General features: G+C 31.9%; 1 protein-coding gene across 1 annotated transcript in view; it reads left to right on the top strand.

The window, feature by feature from the left end:
- The first annotated feature begins 1,402 nt into the window (after positions 1-1,402).
- mAChR-B (muscarinic Acetylcholine Receptor, B-type) overlaps positions 1,403-8,485 on the top strand; it is a 30,287-nt gene continuing 23,204 nt past the window's right edge. The window contains exon 1 of the mRNA XM_053748279.1: positions 1,403-1,596. The gene's annotated coding sequence lies outside the window, so the exon portion shown is untranslated. The remainder of the gene's footprint in view (positions 1,597-8,485) is intronic.

The raw sequence follows: 8,485 nt of genomic DNA, 5'->3' as shown, positions 1-8,485 counted from the left end.
TGCGATAATGAGCATAGATATTTCCACTACGTGCGAGAATGAGCATAGATATTTTAGCATAAAATATACTTTATCTTTTTTGTTAAGAATATATAGTTGTAAAAATCCCTCTAACTTCATGGATTTGCGTCCAGTATCTACTTTATTATAAATCATATTATAAAAGCTAAAGTTTCATAAAAAGGTTAAGAAGATAGTTCGAAATGAGAGGGGACGAGCACAAAAGAGTCGCATTTAAACTTTCGTAGTTAGTACTTAAAAGTTCAACGAGAGGAAGGTGAGGATACAATTTTATATTATCCTCGAACAAATAAATTTACCTCCATTTTCGGACTTCAGTTTTCATTGCCTAAAATACGAATAGATATCATGATAGTCGTATCCTTATGACTTAGGGTCATGACCACCAGTAGCTGTGGCCTTCTTGACTAGGGCCTTCCAGGTAATACAATCTCTTGTGTGCCCCTTGTGTGACCCCTTTGTGCCCCTTGTGTGCCCCTTGTGTGCCCCTTGTGTATAGAAACAAAGAGGTAAAAGATTGTATAATAAGAACTTCTGTTCTTATCATAACCGTCCATTTAGTTAGTGTTCTTCCTTGGCGTTGATGTCTAGGATGAGCAGCAGGTGGTGAAAGAACATGAGGATACGCTGAAGACATATCGCAGCTCTTACAGTATTGACACATCGGTGCGGCGTGCTGTTCAAGACAAACCCATCATTTTAACGCCAACAATTTTATTACTATTTTATTACAAAAATATAAAAAAAACCTATAAAAAGTGAATGTCGACACAATTAGGTAATTGCCCATCGTTATAACCGTATGTCCAGCTTTCCGGAATTATTTAATTAATGCAGTTTACGGAAAGCAACATTATCATTACTTTCAGAATTATAAAATTGTTCTAAATAGGTATAATTGAAAGAAACCCTCCAGTTCTATGTATAATTGAAAAGTAGTTCGAAAGTAAAAAAAAATACTTTTCATTTAATCGTAGCTATTTGAGTGGTTTATTTATTATTACAATTTGACTAAAGTTTTACTTTACCATATTCGTTGTTATATTTAATTATAATAAGTTTCATTGAATTTATATTATGAAATGGGTTTATTACAAACATTGCTTAAAGTTATCACAATAATACTCAATGTACCTAATATCTTCATGAAAATACGCCCAGCCGGGACGTACTAGTGTATATAAAAAAAAAATAAACCACAATAAAATATATTCAATTGTATTTGTAAACTTTATCTGTATAATTAAAAAGCAAATTCTATTCTACAATTTATACGACCGATAAACAAGGCGCCTGTTGCGTCCCACCGGTAAGCGCGTAGCACCGCTACGACGACGGCGTAGCGCATAGCCGTAGCCAGTTAACTGGCGACACTCTTCGTTTCCGCCCGCTAACCTGCGCGCTCCGTCTAACCTACTTTTCACACGTCACTTTTGTGCCGTTCAAAAGTGTTTGAATTTTCAAAAAATAGAACTGAATGGAATGGTTAGATTTTTTTATCAGTTTTAATTTTTGGATTGTGTCCAGAGTTTTATGATGAGGTGCTTTTGGAAGTTTCGTTCAAGTTACTGACCGGTGAGTAGTAAAATGTTGTATATGTTGTATATTGTATATTTTTAATTTATATACATAAACATTAATGAGGTTTTTTAAATACATCATTTGGAGTTTTTATTTTTATTTGGATTTTTAGTAGATCCATATTATATTTTATTAACTCTACGAAAAAATATTTTAAAGAAAACATTTTTTAAAGTTACGAATTGACTGTCATAAAATTATTTTAGTACCTATGTTTATAAGGATATAGCGAAGTTAAATGGAGGTGGTTTTACAAAAAAATTACATTTATTTAATGCTAAAAGAAAATAATCACTTTCTATTAAAAACAAAATTATCGTTGTTCATAATTTTAAAAAATATATATTTTTTTGTAGTTTCGATTTATACGTGATTTATTTAAATGTATTAAATCAATATATAGAGCTAAATCATGATGAATACGGACAATTATAGCTGATTTGCGAGACGACTACTTATATATAAAAGTCAAATTAAAAATTAAGACGAAACGAGAAATATTCATATTCCTTCCAGTCCTCTCACAACGTATTGAATAAATAGTGAAAAACGAATTAAATTTTAATTAAATCCTTATGAACAGGACAAAAGTAAAAGATAAATATAAATGCTTGTCGGTTTTGCAAAGTTCTTTTGTTGACGTGAAAAATTTAATACAATTTTATTAAATAATCATTATAGTTACGAATGCAATGTTAATATTAAGATTGGTGTAAAAGTTTAAATTTTGTATTTACCTTTTGCAAAAATAAAACTTGTCATTTTTATTTTGGCAAATATATATATGTTCCTAACTAATATATATATAATAAGAAAGTAAGTTTGTTTATTATCTAATTTATCGATTTATCTGCTCATCCAATTTTCTTTAAATTTCATATAGATAAAAGTATGGGAAAGAAAATGTAAGAAATATTGTTATAGTGGGAAATTCATGTGGGTGAGTTATGTAGGGATTTGAATTTTTAAAGAAAATCTTCGGAGAATAAATGCAAATAATATCTAATGTACCAAAATCACCACATCAATAATTTTATAGAAACGCACGCAAATTTTCATTCAATATAAGAAAAATCATTACTAAAGCATATTATTGCACTAACATTAATATTATTAGGAAGGCAGACTTATCGCAGTCATTAACTTAACAGTGCCGTAACTAAACAAGACATATGGGTATCGTTACACCCCCATACGTCATTCCGAGTCATTTAGGCAATGGACATCATGTTCAAAAGTGATGTTGTGGATTATGACCATGTCCTCAGTCCAATGGTATACATGTTTTAGGCAAATAGCCACTTTATTTGATAACTAGCGTCTGTTCATGTCTCTCATTAACTCTCTCTCTCTCATATGTGTTTCTGGTTTCTTACTTAGACGTGAAGCCTCTTTTTTTCAAAATTTGGAAAAAAAAATATGTAGAAAGTAGTAACTTGGTATTTAGTTATCTATTTGTAAATTAAACTGTTGTAATAATTTTACCGGACTAAATTGAAATAATGGAGGGCAGCCTTTGCCTAGCAATGGGACACCTGATGGCTCTAAATAATTAATCAAATAATGGTATTGTGCACATAAATTAATTAATATGAATAAATAGTATTAATGAATAAAAAATAAAATAAAAGCTATTTTATAGGGTTAGTATTTGTTAGGAATTTTACTACAAATTTCAAATGAGGAATACCTACATTAAAAATCCTTCTTTATTAACATATTAATCAGTAAAAACCTACTGTTGATGTTGGACATGTTGAGGGTTGCAACAAAGCCGCACTCAAATTAAATCATAATACAAAATGGTTGTGGCTTCTGACATCTACAAGATTCAACCACACGCCACATCCATTTTATCTCTGGTGACAGTTGTGTTAAGTTGAAACAGAATATAATAAAATATTACAATGATTTGTTGCCATTTTATGGTGAATCGACCGCAAATCGCCCATCGGCTTGATGGGTTTTAAAAACTTTAGATACAGAGGAGGCTAAGAGCGATACATTTTTTATACCTTCTGCAGCACGGTGACAGCTTTTAAATTTTGTGATTGATTATATTGTAGGTCAAAACAGTTTTAAACGATGTCGTACTAATAAAGAAACGTGGTATGATACCGATAGAACAAATAATGGTGTCCATAATACTAATATTAATTCAAATTAGACACTCTTTTATCTTGAACTTAAAAGTGAATAAAAAAACCGTGTTGAAAACAAATAATACCCGTAATAATAAATGGCGGAGCGAGGACGCGGTCCAATCGCGCGTATCGACTGCGATTCCTCATCGCGATTTTATCTGAGCGCGTCCGATTGATCGAGAACTGCTGTAAACTGGATTGTAGCTGGAAAATACTGGGCTGTTGACTCAACTGTCATCGTTTTAAAATGTTGTTTTATCCCGTTTACATTCTAGTTGCTAGTTTGCTCGATACTTTGTTCGGATTATTTGTTAATTTGTTAGTTTTATTAGATACTAGAAATGCTTTCCTTCTTATGTTGAAAATTTATTTATCTGACCAAATTTAACCTATATAAACCTGTTGTATCCGAATCGAATTGTATCGAAAATCAAATTACATTACTTATACATAACATATAGGACAGGTATACAAAAACGTTATTGTGAATTTGACGAAGTTTCTAATTAATGCAATAATTATACTTTTGAAGCGTTGATTCACCACTCATGTATCAAGTTTTCATAGACCACCACTTGCTTCCAGTGAAGAGAAACATCGTGAGGGAACCTGCACACTGGCTGATAGAATAAGTTCACTAGAGTATTTGCTATTAGACGTGGAAGGTAGTAGTAAACGTTAGGAGCTTTCAGGCGACTTGAATAAAATCTAACACCAGTGTTAATACATTGCAATTAATACATTCGAAAAGAAACAATATCAAATAGAAATAAACACAGGTATCGCGTTAAAGGAAAACAAAGATTTTCTTTGAATTTTATACAATGGTTAGGTAAATATTGAGTTTGGATTTTTTATGTATTATGATAAATATAGTAATAATAATAATTTTACGAATATTTTCTCAACACGAGTTTTGAACAAAATTCTCACTCATAAAAAAAGCATATCGATTCAGCAAAAGGAAGGAACACTCGAACAGTTGTGAACGTAGGGTAGACAAAAATTGAGACCTACAAATAAAATAGGTACCTGTAACAATACAGACGAAAGGAAAAACATATTGCTGTATCCAAACAAATGGCGTCCAACAGCGATTTCTCATCTCGATTATTTGAAAGCATCCGATTGATCGAAAACTGGTGTCAACCGGATTTGTCCGGAAAATACTCGCTTTAACTTTTTGATTTAAAACGCTGAATGCAGAAGTGCTTACTGGTCTTTCGTAGTTTTAATTGAATGTGCATTATTTAATCTCTCGTGACAAATGTAAAGCCTGAATTTACTGAATGGGTTGAAAAATTGTGAATCACGTCCACTTAGCTTGTTTTTTCTTCCTAAACCCGTTTCATTTTATTATGAGGTCAGTTGTTTCTACTACTAACGATTCAATGACATCGTTCAATCAATCTTCTTCATAGTTGTATTCCTCATGGCTGAGGGTCGTGGTCATTACGTGAATGGAATGAAATACACACAGCAAATTTCTTGGCATTATTAATGTGTTGGTTTGCCATTTGCCTTCTCCATTTCACACACAAGTTAATATTAATCAACCAGTGTGCAGGTTTCCTCACGATGTTGTCCTTCACCGGAAACTACATGAGTCAGTATACAAACTCATGTGACACTAGTAGGATTCGAACCTGGGACCTTTCGATCCACAGGCGGGCGCCAATCAATCTAGAAACTATGTCAAATAAAAACGATACATTAAACCCGTTGATGAAAATCGGATTATTAAAAAAATCTTTTTCTTGTAAAATTTATTCAATAGCAGCGACACTCACACCAATCCAGATAAGTGATCACTTTTCTAGTCTTCTCAATTTTTAAGTTTACCTACTATTACTATAATAAATAATATGTTAGCTCAAAAGCAATATCAATAAAAATTCTTCGGCCAAGATATTACGCGGGACACACGTATGGGACAACAGGTGGGGTGTAATTGAATCGTACGAGTAGTACAGTTGGTTGCACTCAGATCTCATCAAATTCAATGCAAATTAAACGCTATTACCAAGACATAAAGATCATTGTAAGACATCGCTGTAATTTATTGGTAGTGCGAGGACGAGATTTATGATACGGGCACTCGTACTTTAATATATTTGATTGTTTTAGATCCAAACTGTTATATAATTCTCAGGGAAATTAATGTTTGTATATCCTTCTTACAAATTCGCATTTTTTTTCGCCATCTTAAACTAGTTTGCTCTAAAATATGGTTTGCCACTTATCACATTCCGCTTACTCTGACTAATGCTGATCTAGGTTGTGTTACAATAATTTATTTATTAGTACTAAGGGTGACTTGCACGATTAAACAAAAAAATAGCGGACTTTACGTTTTTCATCTCAGGTTAAAATTAACGTCAAAGTTGATGGTACAACCCACTCTAGGAGATTTCACGTTTACAAACATTAATAACATTCAATTTATTACGCTTGCAATTGTTCGTGACAGCTGACTGAAACTGAACGTATCTAGACTACGATTGTGTAAGTACAGTCGTCAATCTAACCTTTTGTTGTCCTTTACAAGGGCCTAGGACCTCAATCGGGATTTTGTATATAGGGTACGGTCGGCTGCGAAAGTAAGTTTTAATCCTTATTCGCTTATAATAAGGTTGAATATTATGTATGGACTTTTGCAGCCGACCGTACATGGAATTGTTTTCAGGGTCAAATATTTTATATATTTACTTTAGTTTGTATGTAGATAATAGTTTTGCGAATTCCAAAGCTAGGGATCTATAAACTGTGTAATACATACTTACTCAAACGTAGGTGGGTTTTACTACGGATATACCATATTAAATGATACAATTACGAAGAATATCAAAGACACGCAAGAGATGCACTGAATACATTTAATGTCAATACATTTTCTACAATTGCACAATATTTACGACGCCTTATATACAAAAGCAAAACACTCGATTTATAACTCTAGAATCTGTACACAATTTCTAATGACTCCAATAATCGAGGTAAAAAACAGCTAGATAACTTTTTTCATATCGCACCATCTCTAATCTTATGACAACAACCTTCCCTCCAAAAATCAGAATCTAATCTTTTCGATTGGTTGTTTCAGAGAACACGTCAGTCTGTGATTGGTAGATTTCTGTACATCTGTCATGTCAACGTAATTGTGATAGTTTGTATTGCCATTATTTTAAATGTAATTACTACCTACTTAATTTTATTGGAGTTGCCAGTATAATTATCAATAATACTAAAAAAAAATAAGAAATCAAGACAATAGTAATAGAGAAAAAAATCCCGAAAGAAATTAGAAAAAGAAAAACAGAGTTGGTTTGTTTTGCTACATATGCGCATTGAGCTAAAATTGCTGAATTATTAAGACAATAGATAGGTAATTGTATAATCTGGAGAAAATAAATATATTAAATGGTTCGTCTTTTCTTACTTAGATAATAATATCTATTATCAACCTTATTTCTTTAAAAAACGTTAACGGTATTACTAGGAATATTAAAACCAACGATGTAGTTCAAATACTCACGTTAAAAGCAACTAACAGAACTTCTTCGATTAAACTTACGTACACAGAGTTGCAATGCGAGGCAGCTTCGTATGCACTACTTGCAAATAGCTAATTTCGTAATATTAGCGCTGTTTTGAATCAAATCTCCAATCAGATTATTACTAGATGATGCCCGGGGCTTCGCTCCCGTGGGAATTTTGAGATAAAATATAGCCTATAGCAATCTTGGATAAATATAGGCTTAAATATAAAAAAAGATATAAATTTCTCCAGTGTTAGCAAATTATTGTAGTCAAAACAAGTATATATATATATATATATATATAAATTCCATCGTAAACGGACTTTTGACAACAATAACTTTAATTTAAATTATATTAAGATGCTATTATGTTGAAGTCATCCAATGACAATTCCAATGAATGCATTATTCATTGTTTTGTTTGTATATCTGTCTCTAATGAATTTCAAAATGCCGAAACGAGTGGCATTTGAGTTTATTCCTGACCCTTTGAATTTTAATAGCTTGTTTTGCTACGAGACTAATTATCTGTATAAATTAATTTATCATAAATAAATTAATCTTATAAATTAATATTTTAAATTCGTTTTTGTCATAACTTTTTATTATCATCCGACATGAATGTGGAATGAAATTTTTATCAATACATGAATGTGGAATACCCTTGATGAGAGCAGCGTTCAGGGGGCCTACCATGAAACATAACATAATATAACGCCATTGCGTCGTCGCGTTTTCTCTTTTTCTTTACACGATGCGTACACGATATGGGAAAGAGAGATAAAGTGGACGGACGTTAGTAAAGTGTTACGTGTCTGTGTGTTTCGTGTTAGGCCTTCAGGTCAATAGTCATTAGTCTAAAGTCTTTTATATATTTTTAAAGGTTATGCGATTTTTCATAACCAGTTAATAGGTATTACGATAGGTGTGGCTGTAAAGAAAAAATCCTTCTGTGTCACCGTGTCACTGAACAAAAAATCTTATTAACTTTAAAATCTTATTAAAATTATTGAGACAAAATATAGTGACGAACAGTCCGCATCCAAATAGGGGTGATTATTCCTCTTATTTTTATCAATAGTTATATTAAAGAAGGAGAGAAAGAAGGAGAAACGAAACTTGGACTCCAACGCTGAGAAAGACAAAAGGAAATCTTTATTTTATATTTCCTTTTCCGAAAAATTACGATTCTATTAAACC

The sequence above is a fragment of the Plodia interpunctella genome, chromosome 7, assembly GCF_027563975.2.
Source record: "Plodia interpunctella isolate USDA-ARS_2022_Savannah chromosome 7, ilPloInte3.2, whole genome shotgun sequence".
NCBI lineage: Eukaryota > Metazoa > Arthropoda > Insecta > Lepidoptera > Pyralidae > Plodia > Plodia interpunctella.
The sequence above is the reverse complement of the archived record's forward strand: the minus strand, read 5'-3'. Positions and strand labels throughout refer to the sequence as shown.